The 20509-nt window shown below is 40.5% G+C and overlaps 1 long non-coding RNA gene across 1 annotated transcript in view; it reads right to left on the bottom strand.

Annotated features, from left to right (window-relative positions):
- Window positions 1-20509, bottom strand: part of LOC138688087 (uncharacterized) — a 195674-nt gene that overhangs the window by 147284 nt on the left and 27881 nt on the right. The gene's annotated exons all lie outside the window — the stretch shown is intronic.

Here is a 20509-nt window from a genome sequence, read left to right as displayed (position 1 = left end):
CTGCTGCTGCAGCAGGAGATGCAAAATGCTCATTTAGGCAAGAGTGTTTAAGAAGTATAAAAATAAACAAAACTGTGGATTTCTTCCTAATTATCACTAGTTTCTGACTGTCAGAGAAGATGTACCTTTTCCATGTGAAACCCCTCATTACCCCTTCCTTCCAATAAAGGCAATCAACATTGAACTTAAAAGTTCCCATCCGCATCCAGTTTACAGGCTTTACCATCCTGCCCTTTGAAATGGAGCTTTGTACAAGGCATATCAGAAAAACTGGAGGAAATTGGAGATAAAAAAGATTTAAAAATAAAAACAGTATTTATATCTCCCAAATGGGAAGCTTGGAGCAGCAAGGGCAGGAAACGGATCGGTATTTAAGCTGATTACCCAAGAAAAGTCCTCTGCCTTTTCAGCAGTGCCATGGTCCTTCAGTAAAACCATTTAAATTAATTGGAGTTTGGGGCAGGGGGAGCGGGGGGGAAGATGTCAAATTTTATCTGGAGTGTTAGTGATGGCTGGCTGGAGAGGGGCTTTCAGGCCTGTTAATTGGGCCTGTTTGCTCCAACGCCACAAACACTTTGACATGAAATGTTCTAATAACCCTGCAGCGCAGGTGGCCGCCAGTGTCAGCCGGCTCCTGACAGCCCGGCCAGGCCTGTCTCTTCCACTCAGGGCCCGCTCGGCTGAGCAGGCGGCTTTGGGCCCAGCGGTCATTAACCCAAATGCTCTCGGTGTGTAGCTTAGCAACCAATTAAGTAGCCGGGATCTTTAACATTTGTACCAGAAATTCACACAAATAGAAGTCTTTTGGGCCACGCTGGCCTTATAGACATGGATCTTATTATGCTTTTTACCTAATTATCAACTTAGCTTTTTTCTTTATGCATCTGAAAAAGGACGGACGGCAGTTAAAGGCAAGCTCTGCTGAGCACAACTGGAGCGTGATTTCCTTGGGCAACACTTCCATGGGTGTTTGCATACATATAAAAATTACATCTCCTCATTCACACTTGCGCATAACTGACTAGACAAATAATGTTATCATAGTGGGAAGAGCCAGAATTAGCAAGGAAATACTGCAACATTTAGACTTAATCTGGTGAGCATTAGATCATGATTCACTTTGACATAAAAGCTCAAGAGCACATTTAGCTGGGGCAAAACACATTACAATGTTTTAAATGAGAAGGAAATAAGTCTAATTTTTGATGGGCTGCATTATTTGCTGTTGAAATCCTAATAATTGCCTACGCTTTACACCTACATTGTACCTAATCAATTGGTTTTAAATTTCAGAAAGCTTCAGCAACAAATTGGAAGGTCTTATTTGCTTCTGACTCTCCAACAAAGGGGAGTTTTTTAGTAGGACAGAAAATTGACAACAAAAACCCCCAAGTTTCAGCTGCCACACTTCATTTATCTTCACTGTATATCACAGCAGTATTTTTAAAATAAGCATCTTTTTTGATAAAATATTTTTTAAAACAGGTAAATATTCAAACACTGTAAGCAGGACAGGTATTACTGTTTTTCAATATCCACAGTTAAATACCCATAGGCAAATATGGAGCAATGCTTCTCTGCTTCTCAAAGGCTAGCACCTGCTCAAGTCTCAGGAAGTTTTGCTTTATCAAATAAAACACTGAATTAATGCTCCATATGAAACAGTGGCTGACTCAACACAAGTTTTGAAGTGGCTTAACCCAATCTTCTGCTTTCTTCTCACCCACATCCACAAGATCCTATTGCTTCCTTCCCATCACCTCCTGCTTTTTGGTGGCTACAGGAAAAAATAAATCCCTGCAGCCTCCTCCCTGCCCATTCTCTGTCACATCAGCTGACAAAGCAGTGGATCATTTCAAATGGTAATACAGTCCTGCCCTGGCTTAATAAAAACCTGAAATGGCAGGCTCCAGATAAACATTTTTCATGGTACATAACCAGGCCCAGCTGTGTTTTCCAGCCATGCCTCTCCATCAACAGTCCCTAGTGCTCTCTCAACAAGACAGAATATACTCTGTGTAATTCGTAGGAGGAAGTCAGAAATGCCTTTAGAGTTGAGATGTGAGCCACAATGTGTGCAACTGGGTCTGTCAAGCTGGGCTGACTTTCTACTAATTGTCTGTGCCTTCCTCAGTCCAAGGCATACCAACAAAATTCCCATGTCTGGGTTTCCAGCGTAACTTGGGTTTTTACTTACGACTTGTGTTCATCTAAACACATCTCCTTCATACAGCAACTGGAATGAACATATCTAGAAACAAACCAGATCACAAAAAGCAAGCTGCTAACTCTGTCTCACGTGTGAATACAATGCCAGTTCCCAGAAGCTGCTGTGATTGTATGAATATGGTTCTCTTATGAACCTGACTGAGTGTTGCAGAGCTCTAAGTATCTGCAATTTCAAGGCAGATAAATGTTATGTAAACTCAAATTTTGCAACTTTATTATTGTGTATTATTCCATGCCAAGTCGTTCTTTACATAGAAAGCAAACATCATTGAATTTATTTCAAAAAAAGCGAAATAAAGTTTACAGTTCTGCTTGGCTTAAGGTTTGTTAATAAACACAGGAGCAGACTGGCCTTATTACAATGGAAATGGCAGAGAAAAACCCTGTCTTCAAGCTGAATGTGAGCCAACAGTGTGCTCTCAGCAAGTAAGGCAAAGTGCATACTGGGCTTCATCTGAAGCTTGGCCCTGGCCTGCTTGGTCTGATGAAGAGATGATGATCTAGTAACAGGCTATCTAACAGCAGCCTGCAAGGAAGTAGCCTACACTGAATTGCCTTACTTGAAGGGAAATTATAGTGACAACACAGAGCCAAACTTCTTGTTTGAGACAGATGATAGAACTAGGGGCAATATCAAAAACTGCATCTTGGCAGGTTCAGATTGGACATTAGGAAAAACTTTTTCAGAGAGAAGTGGTGCAGCCCTAGAACAGGTCACCAGAGAGGCAGAGATCTCAGTTCTTGGAGATGTTTCATGCTGAACGTGTACCTTTTGACACATTGGCATTTTTGGTGATAAAGTATCTTGTTAAGAAATTCTTGACAAGGCATTGAAGGAACCACAGATGTTTGGCACTTAACCACCCAGTAATATTCTCAAAAGCACCTGTTCATCTTTTTTAAATACCCAAATGCCTTTAAAAGCCTTATCGTAAACTGCCTCATAACTATGGCTCCAAGTTCTGTATCCCCAGAATACTGGACCTTTTGAGGGTTTCATTCACATGCAAACCCTTGCACTTTATTCCAGTGGACTATTCCCTAAGAATACAGACTTACTCGTGAGTGCAGGATCTGGCCATATAACTTGCATCACAAGAGCAAACCCCACATATTTGAAAAGATTATCAGTCAACTACAGTTCTTCCCACTGTAGAAACAGTTACTCAGTTAAGATAAACAAAGAAATTCCCATGCACTGAAAAGGAAAACCTATTAACTGATTAAACATGTGAATCAGTTGATAAACTGGTTATCAAAGTTCTGAAAACATTTTTAACAATGACCCTTCCTGCCATTTTTAACAATGACCCATAAAAGCTAGAATAATTCAGCACTTTACAGGAAACCAGCTGGACAGAGAACAGAACATATTTCTGATCTAAGAAGCTGCAGCTACACCATATGAGCTAACAAATTTAGATGCTAATTATCAGTAAAGTAGTGATAGACATTTTAAATACCAATTAAAACCTCTGGACAGAATTTTTCAATGTTTTCTAGCTCTTTTCAGCACACAGAAAAAATTACCATTCTCATCCCATCTGATGTATACTAGTAATTCATTCTTTGTTTCAGGCTTTTCAAATAACTATAAGAATACTTACTAAAAAAAACAAACCAAAAACAAAACAAACTCCTTAATTTTCAGGACAAGTTGAAGATCTGGAAGCAGAATAGGAATGCAAATACCTATGTTTTTCTTATAACTGATCATGCATATCCCATCTCAGAAAAAAGTCCACCTCAAAAATATTTGCAGGCACGCAAAAGCAGAATATAGCATATACTAATAACTAGACTTCACTTCATGGAGAATCTGATTTTACTCCTTAGTATGGTCCAAAAAAAGGTAAGTTGAAAAAAACCTGTTAGACTCGGCCCTTGTGATAGATTAAAGCTCCTTTTAGACAACTCCAGATCCACAGAATTGTTCAGAGCAAGACAAAATTTCGATGCCAGATTAAGGTCCCGGTTAACCAACAACATTACAATTGCTCACATGAAAAGCATGGACAGAACCTGCTGTATTTAAAGAAAGTGACAGCCATGAACTTCAGGTGGAGATTTACATTTTCCCAAGATTCAGAGAAATATTCAGATCTGAGGCACTTTTCAGACCATTCTATACAAATGCTTGACATCTATTCCCCTTCCTCATACCCTTTGTATTAGCCACGTAAAACAGCTGTTAACCAAAATATATCCAAATCCTGAATCCTACGTCTGCATGGCTTCATGGCAAGTAAATTGTCTATAGCTTCCTTTTTCATTTCATTATCAGAAAAGTCAGTCTAGCTAAAAAGCAACATCACAAGTCAGAGAAATCCCAGAATGCAAGATGTTTCCACCAGGGTCTTGTATACTGTTCTAATAGTTAGCCAAGATTTTGACATAAAAGTTTTCCATCAATTAAGGACTTTTTTACGAAGTTGTAGAAAAAAAATCAAGATTTCTACCAATTACTGCAGAGCATTGGAAGTAAGTTAAAATGGTCAGCATTTAAACATTTGGCTTTACAATGATCTTAGAACAATCCAGTCTTTGTAAAAAAACCCACCTCTTCTCAGCCTTCTAATAAGCTGAAATAATAAGGCATACAGAATTAAAAGCCAGAGTTAAAAGCCAGTATTCTATTTTCATTCCAGAAACACAAAATTTAAAAGTAATCAAACAAGGCATTTATTAACAGAGCAGCATAAATAAAAAGAAAATGAGCAGAGGTTTTTAATTTTGTAAAGTCTGCTACCATTTCTGGGAACATCATGTCTCAAAAGCATGGCTTGCTCATCGTATAGAAAGACCGTATTTATTTGGCTACAACCCTGATCTCAGTAAGTACTGATGCCTGTGCTTTTGGAAGAGGAAGAAAACAAGAACTTCAGAGAGTTATTTTTAAAAGATTTAAATGTATTTCAAGGCTATGATGGATTTGGAATATAGCTGAGCCCCATGCAGACCCTGGATTTGGAAGGAGACAATGCACTCAGCACCCCTTCGTAAAGAGCTCTTCTGTTCAACAAATCTAAAAAGAGACGAATACACAAAGGATTTGATACTTTCAGTTCTGTAATTTGCAGAAGATGTAGAAACTGCCCAGTTCATATACTTAAGGTCACGCTGCACTTTTTTGGTCTACAGAAACAAAGCGCTAGTAGAACAGTATGTTCTCCCCACCATCTTCCTTCCACTGCCCCCCTCTCCACAGCGTGAAGCTCCCAGCGGGAGCCACTGCCTTACAGAGGGTTTTAACTGTGTGTGAGCAGAAATTCAGAAAAAGTTTCTATATAATTCCTGGCTCAAACAGTTCCTCCTTCTCTGCCTATGAGCTGGACTCCATATGTACTTTGTGTAAAGCAGAAATGCATTTTTATCCATTGACATTACAATAATCTAAAATATTCCTTGAAACTAGATTAAGCATAAAAATTTACAGTCAGTTTTGCAACCTTTCATTTCTCCTGCTTATGCTATGCTTTTGAGCAGCCACTCTGAGATCAATGCAGCCATTTTGTAAAACCAAACCCTACATTTTTACAGAAACTGCTTGATTTCAGATGTTTCAGTTACCAGGTGCTCAGCTTGAATACCTTGAAGAATTTTAAAATTTTCAGATGGTGAGAACACAGAACTTTCAAGTTACCTTTTTCCAGACAGCCCAGAACCAAGTTGCCCACAGTGATCTCCAAGCATTTCCAGTGCCTGTTAACAGAAACTTGGTCAGCTATAAATACTTTTACAGCTATAGCTTCTTTATACATCCCAGTTGTATCAGTATTCAATTAAATGGTTTTCCTACACTGCTTAGATATTTTTGCAGTTATACGTAACATACACTCTTTGTTCTTCTTCTAGGGTTGAAATCTGAGTAGAACTGTAAAAGTATAAAAAAGCGATGCTAAGATTCATGATACAGTTCAAGAGCAGAATAGTGCTGCAGGTAATTGATAACATATACATAATATCTATGCTTTGATATGGATATAGCTGCAGCCACAGAACAGGGATGAGTAGTCTTAATATTGCAGCAAGGGCAAATATACCTTACATTTTAAAAAGCTTGTGTTCATCCAATGAATTCTTCCATCTAACGTGGATTGATCCTTCTAGCAGTTGCCCTGTCTTGTCAGTGAAAAAGTCACTGGGATGGAGAAATGTCTCAGCACAACCTGTTGCTGTGACTTATTCAGTGAGCCCCACTAGGACCTGCTGAGCAGCAGCAGCAGGACCCTGTGGTGGGGACACGTGGCCCAGGGCTGCAGATCTGCCTGTTAGGCATCACTGTGCACTAATCATACATGCTAGAGATTGAGGGGTAAAACTGAAGAGGACAAAAAGACAGATGGGAAAAAAAGAGAAATTCAAGTGAAAAGCTAAGCTTTTTAGTTTTTCAAAGAAAAAAAAAGGGGGGGGAGCTTTAAAAAAAATTCAGAGATCAAAAATCCCCTTTGCAACACGTGATCATGTGATCACTTTTTGTAATGACAGCATCATTTTCAAAAACAGGTTTCAAGCTTTGCAGATGAAGGCAGAAGTATTAGACAAATAACATGCAGGTCTAGTCCTTGCTGTAGCTCAGGCCAGATCAAAGGCAGTGGGTCTGGCATGCCAGCCTTTCCCGCAGCTCCTCTTTGCTACTGGGAATTCTTGACAACTCCTGTGCACCAGGGAAGGGTGTTTAATTGCTCACACACACAGCCTGACTCATCATTTGCAGCTTGATGCTGCATCAGGCATCCCTTTGATTGTCAACAAGGCCGCAGACAGTTTGTTCTAGAAATGGCAACTGAAATGTGCATTCCTGTGGAGCGCTTAGATGCACGGTCACGTTACCACATCCTAACAAGTGGCTGAGAAGATGCTTAAACTGCTGCCTGTTCAGAGGACAGAGTAAAACGTGGGCACATGCCTAAGTTCCACTGGGTTCAGTCCACTTCGTGCCCTTCCTAAATGGGTGGTTTAAGGAAAGGGAAGGCCTTTGGGCAAGGGTCATTCCTTTGCTGCCAGACAGACAGCATCTTTCACAGCAGAGTCAGATCCCTGATACGGGTTCTCCCTGCTGTCACAGGAGTACAAGTGTGTCCCATTTATCTCCAGCTCCAGAAAGGAGCACGATGGAAGGAGCTTGGACAGTCAGACTGGAAGAGGATGAGAAATTAAAATGAAGAGTTTCATGATGCAAACTGTTACTGCAAATCCTCAGTTAGAACTAGTAAATTACAAAAGTAACAATAAAAGGTGACTGCGCAATCTTCAGATTAATGCAGTCCTGGCCAGCTAGGAACTGTGCTTGGCAGAGGGACTGACAGTAAAACTCCTTCAGTTCTCCCGTAACCCTCCCAAAGGGAGCACTGAAATCTCAGTGATGCTTTTAGCCTTTACCTAGCCGATAGCTAATGTAGATATCACTACATTATGTCACTGGCTTGAACGGACTTATGACAATTTATGTCAGCTGAGGAACTGTCAACTGTATTTAGAGCTCAGCACACAGCTGCTGGCCTCAGTGAATCTGCAGGTCAAAGGGGAATGCGTGTCCCAACAAGTTTACACGAGCTGGGATAAAGGCTTGTTGGTGACCACAAGCCTATGGGCCAGGCCATGCTGCAGACAGATCCGCCCTGGCTGGCTCAGACCCACAGCCCAGGAGCAGCGCTGGGTGACCAACAGATTTTTCTTATTAATTGGTCATTCTGGATTAGAAAAGCATCGTAATTTCAGATAAAAGTAATATTTTTAATTCATGGTAAAGTAAAACTTGAGGGAAAAAAAGCAGTCTTCATTATACTGGTTTTGGTTTGAGTCCTTCTGAAGCATTCAATTTTGTTTTTGAAATTATGTAAAAAATTCAAAACAAATTGCTACCACAAATTGCAGTTTCATTTTAGAAATTTTGCAATGAAATATTTAAATTCTTCACACTCTTGAGGCAATTTTTCAAATTGAATAATTCAATGAAATAGCCATAGACTGACAAAACAAAGCAACTGTGTCAAATCTGCAGTTTCCCTAGAAGAGCCTAGGGGGAAAAAAGAGTTAACAATGACCCTGTTCTGCCTCAGAATGCCTTTATTTAAAAATAAACCATGTGTTAAAAAAAAGAAAGAAAAAATTCACTAACATTATAGTTTTAAAGATTGTGCAGCCAGGAATTACAGATAAGCCCTCTTAAGACCATAAAGAAAAATCTTTTGATAGTGTTCAGCATATTGAACTGGCTTCTCCTAGTATTTGCAGTAATAAAGCTGTCAAGCAACACAGAAAAGGAGAGCTAAGCATTTCAAGACTCAGACACATGAACTTCTATTAACCTACATTAACATGTAATTGTTGCTGTGAGCACACTGTTCTCAGTGTCAAGTGCTTGTAAAGGACACAAGGAAAATCTTTCCATGTGAGACAGGGTAGGGTAACTGCTGTACTGTCCTACAAATTTCTGAAACAGTCTTCCTGGCAAGCACTAAATTGATATGTATGAGTTATTCCTGGAAACTTCCCATATGGTTAGTAAATTTCAGAATGGAAAGATATGTTAGTTCACTTTAATAACTTCCATGTTTTATATCACACCAAGTAGTTGCAAGTTTGCTGAAGTCTAAGAGCTGAATGAACAATTTCAGTGTGATCATATACAACTGCTTCAAGTTGCTGAACAGCCTGCAGTCTCAAAAAGGCAGCAGGGGGTTGGTGATCATTTGCTTCAAAGCTTTGAGACACCCTGGCCAAATCAAAGAGGTAATATGGCAGGAGGAGACTCAGGATACAACTTCAACATTTTCATCTTCCATTCACTCAAGCTGTCTGTGTCTGAAATGGATGGGAACACACCTGTAATCCTTCTGGACACAAACCCAAGCTACAAAGAACCACAGCATGGACAGCTTTTTGGACCTGGCTGCAAAACCCTCAGAAAGCCCATTCCACATCACCTGGAATCAGTAGCTCAGCACTCTCTGCACTGCTCCCTCAGGCACTGCAAAGATGTACCTTTTAAGATGCAACAGAAGTGAGGTTGAGAGGAGATACACAAGGCTCTCTGTAAATAAAGCAGAAGGGCAAACAGCAGGAAGAAGTGCCATCTAATCTGAAGGAAAACATTTGCACAACAAGCAGTGGATATAAGCCAGCCATTAATAAATTTCTGCTAGAAATTAGAAAAAGGTGCAGAAAGATTCTGGCACAGCCTTCCAACAGGATGGGAGAAACACAAAGCACACAAAAATGTTACTGTTTTAAAATGGTTGTTTATAAATTCACAGAGAAGATGAGAGGACATAGTGACCTGTGACTGCAGGGACTGGACTTTCTCAGTTCTTACCCTGGACTTGTGCTTCATGTTCCCTCAAATACCCTTCCTTTCCAGCCAGGGTGAATTTCTGGCATTTCTTTAATGCTCATGAACTGCAAGGGTGTCACTAAAAAGATGTTGTAGGAGTATTCTCAGAGAGCAAGATATGATTGCATAGAGAGTTGGATGTGTTTACATGGGGCTGATCATTTGTTCTGCTGTGAATGTTGCTGATGCAGGTGAACAGGTTACCCTGTCTATCAGGCTGCTCATCAAGGCCTCTACCCATCTTCCAGACCTTACCAGACTTACAAGCAAAGCTCTACATGTAATGGTGCCCTAACTGCAAGTCATAGTGACAGAGGTTAAGAAGTGCTCCAGGCTTAGCAGTTTTCCCTGAACTGAGCTGGGATGACATTACAGATGCCCCAGTACCAGTGGATCAAAGGGATGGGTGCTATCCCACAAAGCATGGCAGCTGTAAGAAGGAAGGTGTGATAACTCTCAGCCAGCGCAGGGGCTGCCAGAATAGGGGCAGTTTACCGGGATAACAGACTAGTGACTAACATTGCTGCACTGCCCTACCAAAATATTTTCTGGAATTGCTTCTGTGAGTCCTGTCATGCTCCCCTGAAGGGATTGCTCCTGGACAGGTAGCTCTGGTTAAACTTCCATGGACTGGAAGTAAAGGCCAGCTTATCAGCATATAGTGCTGAGCAGGTAATTATGAAGTCAGCTCTCCAGTTTTCATAAAAGCACAGTAGAAGTTTAAGGTGCATTTATTCCTTTGGGTTTCATTCCACGCATTGTAATCTTCCTCCCTCACCTTTCACCATCTTGCTTTAACAAATATAGCCTGAGGGGGATTTCAGAGCCTGTATCCTCACCTCAGGTTAAAGTGGTTGCTGATGACAGACAGAGCTAAGCACGCGCACTCAGAACCTGAGCTCTCAGGCAAGAAGCACATAGCTAAACTTTGCCAAATTACTTTCAGAAAAGCCCTGATTGAAAGGGATCTTCATTGTAACATGCTGAAAGACATACACACGGAAACCCCCAAAACCACTGAATTGCACAGGCAAAAGGCAGGAAGCAGCCTGGGTTTTCTGACTCTCACGGAACTGCTCATTTTCAGCTGATGATCACATCAATTTAATGTGTTCCAGAGCAAATGCCCTGCACATAGGATCCACACACAATCCAACCCAAAGGCCAGCCTAATTTCTGCTGTAGCTAGATGGGCTGTAGAGTCCTTTAGAGCTGGAGGAAGCTTAGGTCTGCTGAAATTTATGCGAGCAGTGAAAATGTCTCTTTCCATGGAACTGCATCAAATCACTTTTGCTCCCTTATTTTTTCTCCTGTCTAAACACAACTGCTGCTCAGAGATTCAGTAATCAGACTTGTAACTCTGCCTCTCTAATGATCTTCCATTTCCTGCACTGCTTCATACCATCCTCATCATGGAAGACTTCTGCTGGAGATGCTCTGGGGATGAGGCTAACAAAAAAAGAAATAAAACACATACATATTCCCAATTCAGCTATTTCTGTGGCCTGCCCAACAGTGGAGATGCCTAGAGGCTGTATTAGGACTGCTTGTGCACAACCTCCTTAAATCCATCTGATGAAAATTCGCCAGAAGATGACATGTAAAGCTATGGGTTTAGTACAAAGGAGCTTTCTTGATCAGCACAAACTTCCACTTCTCAGAATACAAGAAAAGAAAAAGGGAAGGATTAAACACTGTTAATGCATGCCATTCTCCTTCACTTTCCTGGCACGAGCGTCTTTTCATGTGGTAGATTGTTTTCCTACAACACAATTTCAGAAATACATCTCTGCAGACATCTGGAAAACATCCACTTGCTTTGCCCACCATAGCGGGAACCAGAGAAAATTAGATTGTCTGTGTACTCCACCAGGGCCACGTTTGTGGATTACCTCTGCCCTTGTCTAAAGGCTGGCTTAAGACCTCATTTTGTGGTTACCTGAAAGCCTGCCATTGCCTCAAGAGAGCTTTTCACAACACAGCTCCTGATGTGTTGAAGGCTTTGGTGCCTCTGTTCCTGACAGCCATGCCTCCTTTTAACCCTCCCCAGTTGCCATAGATCATCCTGGGATGAAAGAACTCGTGATATACACTACCATATGTTTAAATCTGGAAACAAAGAACAAGCAACAGCTCACCTCTGAAGACTGAACACTAATTCTCATGGAGAACAAGCTCTTTTCTTAGCCCTGGGTCAAAGTTCATTTGCATACTGGGCAAAAAGGGGAGCAGGGAGGGCCTAGGGTTCTCCTAAAGGCACTGGCAAGCAAGAGGCTGTAGCATCTTCCTGCTGTTTCAGTATTCACAGAACCACCAAACATTTAGTAAGAGATCCACACTCCTACCTCTGTCAAGTGAGGATCTAAGTGCCTTTTCCGTTCTGATTCCAACCTCCCCATTAACTGAGAGCCACAGAAAGCTCGCTGCATATGCATACAGGACATGGACTGTCTTGAGCGATGTATATCCAAATGGTTTCATCTTCATTCCCAAGACATATTTCAGCCTCAGTGACCTACTTCTTCAAATCTTCTTGAGAGAAAGGACAGGATAGTGTTCCACACAGTGACTGCTGGAATTCACCATCCAACAGTTCTCATCTGTAATGCAAGAGCTACAACAGCTGACAGTAACCAAGATTTAGGATACGATGGCATTCGCTAACCATTTCATTGAATTGAATGTATATGAGCAGCAAAAGGAAACATCAACAAATTCCAGATGCAGAATGTAATTATGTTTGGATGGCAGAATGTTTCATATTGTTTTCTATAGGAAAAAAAAAGTCATCATTAAAGCAATGGAATTTCAGTAAACTATGTTTTGGGTTACAGCCCAGAATAGTTACACTTGGCAGTTCAGAGGCATGGGTAAAATATTCCAAGGTTCATAAATCCTTGACTTTAATTTGTAGATATAGGTTACAGCTTTAGTATCACTGCAAGGGGGTAAATCATGCTCCCACCTAAACAGTTGCCAAAGGGTTTGTAGATATAGGTTACAGCTTCAGTATCACTGCAAGGGGGTAAATCATGCTCCCACCTAAACAGTTGCCAAAGGGCGCTGCATCAAGCTTTTCAGCTCTCTTGGGCAGCTTCTAGGAAAACCATATATCAATGTCTTTCAGGTTCCCATGCCACTCAGATACTATATACTCATAGCAGAAGGCTTCCTTGGCTGGAACAGTCTCTGCAGCACCTATTTTTAAATCACACACTTAGATGGTGGTGACCCATGAAGGAAAAAGATACCTGGAGCTGGACTGGACACGAACAAGGTGATTCCGTTCTCACATCAGGTTACATCAACTATCACAGTCCTGCAGGCTCAATATGAGGAGGCAGTTTGGAACTGTTAGGAATTGATTTGTAAAACAAAAAATCCAGCAGCATTCAGTGGCCTATAAAGAAATTAATTTAATTTGCATTCTCTGGAACAAGTTAAAGGGTTCTAGCAGCACGTGCCTACAAAAAAACAGCTAATAATGTCTGAGAAGAGCTACTTGACTAAGATCTCACTAGATATTAAGAGACCTCATCTGCATGCTTGGGTTCTTTGCTGTGTTAAATTAAGGGTTTAAGAAACTGGTACACAAGACTTATTGGTTAGATGCTGGTTTGTACAACAAAGACCTTACAATTAAGATCTGTCACATGGGCAACATATCATGCCATAACAGGGTAATAAAGCTGTAGGATGAAGGACAAGTCTGTCTCAAGAGACTGTACTCTACAGATAGCACCCAATTTCTCCCATTCTGTTAAAATCTTTTGCTACAACAAAGCCCTGACACAGCTAAAAGAAAATTAATTCAGAGGCTATAACTTAAACTAGTGAACAACCAAAAGCTGAGTACCATGGGCCACAGTCTGAAAATTTAAGCATATGCTTAAGAAGCACCTGAAGAAATTCCAGTGAAGCCAGTGGGACTTCCAAAGTGTTTAAAAGTAGATCCTCTGTCTAAGAAATTACAGAGTCAGCACTAAGAGAGCCAAGAAGTTGCTTGTAACAGTGTGAAGTGTGAGTTTAGGAAAAAATAATTCCTCTTCCTACCAGGCCTCAGTCACTGCTCAGTTGATTTCAGTTCACTTTTTTACTAGCTGCATAATTATTCCATTCATATTCCCCCACGGAAGTCTTTTCTGGAATCTATTCTTTGAAATTATGTGATTTTCCTAGCATCAGACCCTATTCTGAAGTCCTGTGCTCTGCATGTAAACCCTGTTTCCCCCAAAGGTACACCAGAATTTGGTACCTACCCATTTTCACATGGTGACAAGAAGAGCAACCCTTCATTCTAAGGCACAGCCTTTGGTTTTCAATCAGTTATAACAAGGTTATGAGAAAGGCTTTCTTTAAAGAGAAAAAAAACACTCAAACAAACTAAACAGCAGTCTGCTTTACTTGTGTGTCCTACCACACCTTTACAGTAGACTAGACAGTATTGTTTTTTTCAAAACATTCAAATTGACACCAGTGTTAACCTAGCTCTCTCAAACAGTTCCAAATTTCTGGAGAAAGGGAGTCCCTTATAATCCAGCCAGACCTCCTTTGTTCTTTGAATTCCTGCTCACCCACACCAGCTCTACAAATGTAGTCTGAGGTTGAGCCAGACTCCTCCAAGCCACTGGTCCTACCATTGTCCCATAACAGCACCAGGCATTTGGGTGGTTCACCCTGCGACATTGTTTCCTTGTTGCTTGTTTTTACTGACAGCCTCCTATTAAACTAAAGCAACATATCCACACAGTAAACATCCAATAACCGGGTCACCATCTAACATTCAGAAATTAGAGAGCAGCTCCACTTCCACTGCTGAGCCAAACCCCAAAATGAAGTGCTGGCCCAGATTAAAAATTCTCCCAGAGGGAGAAAATTGTGGCCTTGTATATTATGGTCTCACAGTGCCTCCATCTTGGAGGGTTTGCAGGCTTGTACTGAGCTGTGCCAAACAGACAGTAAATCTTTACTGGAGACAACCATGCTTCTCTAGAGAAATCTACCCTTTGGAAAACAGTGCTAGGTAAAACACAGTTGTACTGCATCATAGCCTATCATGCCAAATGTATCTTCTCCAATAAATGTTCCAAAAGAAGTTGAAAAACACGTAAAGACATTTCCAGTAAATCCAGATTTATATATAACATGTATTAGACTGCAGATGTCAGAGAACGTAAAATGCTTTTCTAATGGAAGAATTCAAGGAAAAAGCCAGAGTTTTAACATGTAACGAATGCAAATACCCTGCAAAGTCTGCAGATGCATGACCTATGAGTAAGTGTACAAATCAAATGATTGGGTGTGCAGAAGGCTGTGTAGAAACCCAAGTGCCATTTGTACTGTTATGTTACTGACACCTTCAATGACTATATCTCACTATTTGAGTTCTCATAGACCCAGACCCTCAAACATATTCAAATCTGTGAGGCTTGGAACTCCTTATTACGATACATAGTACCTGGTCATAAACCAGGCATTGAAAATACGCTTTACAAAATGACAGTTCTGGCTACAAAGCCGGTGTTTGGAACAGGAAAAGAGATGGCTATAAGCAGGCAGGAGAACGCAAGGAAATGCTTCCAACTGAAGAGGACAGGCAATATTGGCAACCCAACTTTATTAACCCAAGCCAACCAAATCCACAGTTCAGCAGAAGGCTGAGCCAGGTACCTCAAAGCCATTGGTTCTAAGATTACCCTATAGCAACCATCCATTGTGTACGTGGCTCACTTTCAGCCGTTGTGAAGATATTCAACCACCAGGAAGAACCAAGTGTAAATTGTACACAACACGATGAAGGAGTTTTAAGTGTGCCTGCAAACCCAGGCAGTGATTTGGACAAGCAAAGGTCAAAACCAGGACACAAAGTACTGTATTGGAAAAGGTCTATGCATCTTGGTTCACATCCGGCCTACAACAATTTCTTTTTTGTATCTTATTTACATCTTTATCTGAATAGAAACACAGCAAATGAGGTGAAATTAAAATAGTAAACAAGAATTTCAGCTTTAAGCTTTGATTTAGATGATCTGTTTTCTGATAGTGCTTATGTGAATTGTGCCATTCAGTTATTTCTGGAATAACAGCAGGCAGAGTTTATAAACAGGTAACCTACAACAATGTTTCTCATTCCCCCCACCCGCTTAATAAAGTGAAGGATCACCTAAATTTAAAACAATATATTTAAAACATTAAGAATCATTTCCTGGAGTGTTGCCTAGTTTGTTTTAAACTTTTTTTTAACAACAAAAAAAAAGAAGCCCAAACTGTGAATGTTTGTTTATTGCTTTTATGTTTCAATTGTACTTATTTCTGTGCTTGTACAAGTGGAAGCACATAACTTTTCTTTATTTTTACAACAGCCTTTCAAAAAAGGAAGTCAATTGTGCTCCTAATTGTGTATGTTTTTCAACTGAGGACCATAAGATATGAGAAAGTGGGCCACAAAATGATAGCAAAGATTAATTTTCAAGGTTTTTTTATATACACTAATGAGTAACTTGCATCCATGTTTAGATACGCCTACTTACGAAAAGCACATGATGCCCATTCCAATTTTATTTTCTTTTTATTTCAGACTTCCCTAAATTCTTAAATTCCCTAATCTAAATGTCTGGAGACTTTAAAGTCTCCCTCCCACAGCTTCCCCAGGGATATTTCCTAGTGCACTGAGAATTAAAAGATAAGCATTCCTTGATGGTGTTCACACTGTTTGCTGATTGTTTTGTTTTCCCCCAGTTTTCAAAGAAATATACAATATTGAATACGATAATGAAAATGCCACTCTCAGTGAGAACACTTGTTCCCATTGGCATAGATGGCAAAACAAGTGAGGAAAAAACCCCAAACCACAGTGCTCTCAAACTTTGTTCACGTTGCAGTCCTAACCATTATGATTTTGAAAGTACCTACTGTTTACTACCTAAAATAGACCCCCCCTAAATTAAAGTGAGTTTCTGCCATACCTTCACCTATTGCCAAAATTAATTTTTAAATTTTTTTCTTTCAGATTCAAATGTAACAGATGCAAAGCTACAACTATGGAATAAGAATGAAGGTACATCCTACAGTGGTGACAGGAGGAGAGTGACAGGGATTGTCTCTTCCTTATGATTCCTTCAGCAGATGTTTCTTCCCTGGCATGGAGGACGTTGTGCTAAGCCCCATGAAGATACTCCTTCCATTTAAAAGCGTGCCTTCGATATGCAGCTGTGGTTGGGCCACCTATATCATGAGATTGACCCCGACCTTGCACTGCCTGCTATACTACAGGCTTCCTTTCTCTAGGGACAGGCAGGGGAGGGTAGTATTTCGCGGCTGCCATTCCAAAGCAAAAGCTAGAAATCCAAGAGTCTTTACTTAATAAATAAAATTCCAGCGCTATTCACAGTGGTGATGTCTCAGTTTACATGAAGAGCTGACAGAATTTTCCTCTAGCTAAGGGGCTCAAGTGAGTTACAGCGATGAAGGAAAACCCAAGAATGTTGATTAATAGATATTGTAATCTACAAAAAAGAAGACCAAAATTCACATCCATTCCAGCTGTCAGGAAAAGCAAGACGGCAGAGCTAAAGCGGCAACCAGAGATGCAGCAATGTGCGGTATCAGTGACACTCTGCCCAGATCAAGTAACGCTTTGTTCTTTGCAAATCCAGGAACAACTCATGTTAGAAAAATTCTAAATACCGGCACTTCCAACTGCATGGAGACAAGGCTGCGAGGACACTGCACCCACTGCAGTGACGGGTTTGAGGTACTGACCAGAATCATAGACGGAAATACCTTATTGCTCCTTTTTTTTTTTTCTTGAACCAGTTTGCAGAAGCACTAGTTAAGCTTCTCATTTGTTTGGTTCTACAGTTTCAGGGCTAAACTATTAAAAACAACCCAACACTGCCTGTTAATGATAAGGCACACTGCAAGTCCATACAGCATATTTTACTTCCAAACCTGCCTATCTCAGTTTCTACAGAAAAAGGGAACCTCTTGTCTGCAGCCAGCAAATCACAACTCTGCCGGCTGCCAAGGAGCTGCTGGAGCCCTTCAGACACTTGGTAAAAGCCTTATGTGGTTCAGCTGGGGGGGCCATAAGCTGCCATCACAGGAGGTTTGAGAATGGGATGGATGAACAATTCTCAAGAGTGATGTTGGTGTAGGTGATCAAGGGAATGGACCAGGAGATCTTCTGAGAAATTTCCCAACCCCCTCTTCCAATTCAGTGAGCATTTTCACACTAACAACTATATTAACTTGACTCTTACTCCAGCTAACTAATTTTACAATAACAATACATATCCAACATCCTCAATTTCACTGATTACTGACAGTCTTGCTACTACATCATCTATAAAACAGGTATCTTTCAGTTTACACTCTCAGTGAAGAAAGCAAGCGGACACACGTCTAACCCTAACAGAAATTACCTGTCAGCCTCAGACATCCCAGCAGAGCTTCTAGCTCACAGTTATTACAGATCACTCTCCAGAAACTCAGACCATTATGAGGAGCAGTTTTTACAAATTTCAGATGAACGGCTAGTTCTGGCATGAAGACAATGCAATAAACACACATTTCAAAGCCACTTTCATCAGGTTCCTCTGTTGTTCGCTGGACAGTTGCCAGAAAGAATAAAAATGTTACCCAGGGGTGAGCTCTCTGAAGGCATCAGGTGCTGGAGCTGAACTTCTGTGCTGATGGATCTTACAGAATCTCACTTATGAGGATGCCAGTAATTCTGAATTTGATGCTAGATTTATGGAAAACAAGGTGATACTTTTTTTTATTTTATTTTATTAGACAAAGCAAAATACAAGCAGTGCTGCAATACTGTGATTGGGAGGTTCTCAAAAGGAAAAAAAAAAACCACAAAAAAAACCAGAACAAAAACCAAAACCCACACTCATGGGGAAGCTAGTAACCATCAGTCATCTGTTAAATGAAACTTGTTCTTTCTTTCAGATTAGCTACTGTCTAGTGGTACATAATTAATACTGATTTGAAAGGCAGGCTGCCCAAGGGATCCAGAACAAGTGATTGTAGTACATGCTGACAAATGAAATATCATAATGGCCAGTTTACAACATGGCTTGAATGAATATCTATCAGTAGGAGGGGGTTTTCCCCCTCAGACTTCCAAAAGGCTAGATTCTAATTTGACCAGATTTCAAACACTGGAAAATGGAAATTATGTTTGAGGAAACTGGAAAGTACTGCTCTATTTTTTCAAATACTTGAATCAGTTTTTCATGTCAAGCCCAGTGTGTCTCAGTGAAGGAGTTCCTCGGTGAAAGTCAATGGACTCAATGATGGCATTAAAACCTGCACTCCTGTGTGGTTTTTGTGTGTATGTTCTGTTAGCCAGAGACCTCCCAACGCAATTAGGGGAAGGAGGGCTAGAGGTCTGCCACAGACTTTCTACGAGACACGGGGCAAGTCTCCATCTTTTTGTGGCTTACTTTCCATACCTGTGAAATGGAGGTAACAGGATCACTTCACAGAGACACGGAAAGGATAAAAACTGAAGAGCTTAGGAAAATTAGGCCTCTAATAGAAGAACAACTGACCAAAGGGTTAGAAGACCCTAACCTTCTGCAGACAGTGTTGTCTGACACACTCGCTTTCAGGAATGCAGTGGAGGGACCAAACTTCAAAATACTGAGTGCTTCTAACTAGCATTTTGCTTCATAAATACAAACAGTAATTTCCTCGGAGGAAAAAAAGGGGGGGCAGAGGGGAGACGGACACGACACTGTTTATCAATTCCCTCCGACAAGCCTCCTCCTGCAGAGCCACACACAGAATCCATTCAGCATTTGGCTCATCAAAGGGAGAGGACTCTGGTGAGAGGAAGGAGGGAGCCCTTCTTGCTGCCTTCTGTCCCTCCTTCCCTCTCCTGACTGGAGGGTTCAGGAAAAGGGTAGGAACATGCTTGGGTTGAGAACACTCTAAAGTGATAATTAAAAGGATAAAGCAAAAATTGTTTGCACAAGTAAACCAGCTGCTGTGTAAGAGACCTATTTACACCTTGCACTGAGTTTTCTTTCATCTCTCTAACGACTCATGCAAGAAGCATTATGAAAGCTAGGCAGACTTCTTACCCTGGCAGCTTTGCCACACTAGAATATCAATTCCTGAAATGCAATTAGTCTGAGAATGCAAGAGAGACTACTAAAGCAGACAGTAACATTACATAATTTAGTAGAAGCTGTGTTCATGACCAGGATAGGAGCTGGAAAGATTTCCTATGTTTCCATAAAACATCCCATTTCCCTCTATACAATCCTATCTCAGGAAACAAACAAAACAAAACAAAACAAAACAAAATCTATTAATTCTAGGCTCTAAGACTAAAGAAGGAAATGACAAGTTATATTAAGAAAAACACGGTGGAACTTTAAAAAAGAAAAAAACAAGATGTCCCCAATTACTAGAAGTAGATACATATGTCCCCTTTGGCGTTGAAGCAAAACTGAAAGAATTCTAGAACTACTCCTTTTTCTTCAGCTTACTCTTAAACAAGAATACTGAATGATAGATTTGTCTGAATAAAAAAAAAATCAGGATTAATCCCCCAAATTATTAACATATTTCAATAAGATTATTTAATCTCTTTAAACTGTGTTTTTAAGTCCAAAACAGTTTAAAGCTTACTATGTAAATACTGGACTTCCGAGCATCCTGCTGAATTCAACAGAACAGAAAGACTAAGGCATCATTAAAAATAACACATTGTTTGCATTTTTCATAAAGACATCAAGAGTATTTCATCCCTCTGAAACACAATCTCCCCCAGGGAATTATAGATGAGCAAAACCAGAACAAGTGGAAGTTAAATAATTTTTTTTCAAATGCCAAGAAGCCAATGGGTTAAGCTCTCAATTTATCTTTGTTTCTCCAAAGATACAACACTATTTCAGAGACATTAAGAGCGAGACCACACCTGTG

Source organism: Haliaeetus albicilla, chromosome 12 (genome assembly GCF_947461875.1).
Source record: "Haliaeetus albicilla chromosome 12, bHalAlb1.1, whole genome shotgun sequence".
In the NCBI taxonomy this organism is placed as follows: domain Eukaryota; kingdom Metazoa; phylum Chordata; class Aves; order Accipitriformes; family Accipitridae; genus Haliaeetus; species Haliaeetus albicilla.
This window is presented reverse-complemented; position numbering and strand designations above follow the sequence as displayed.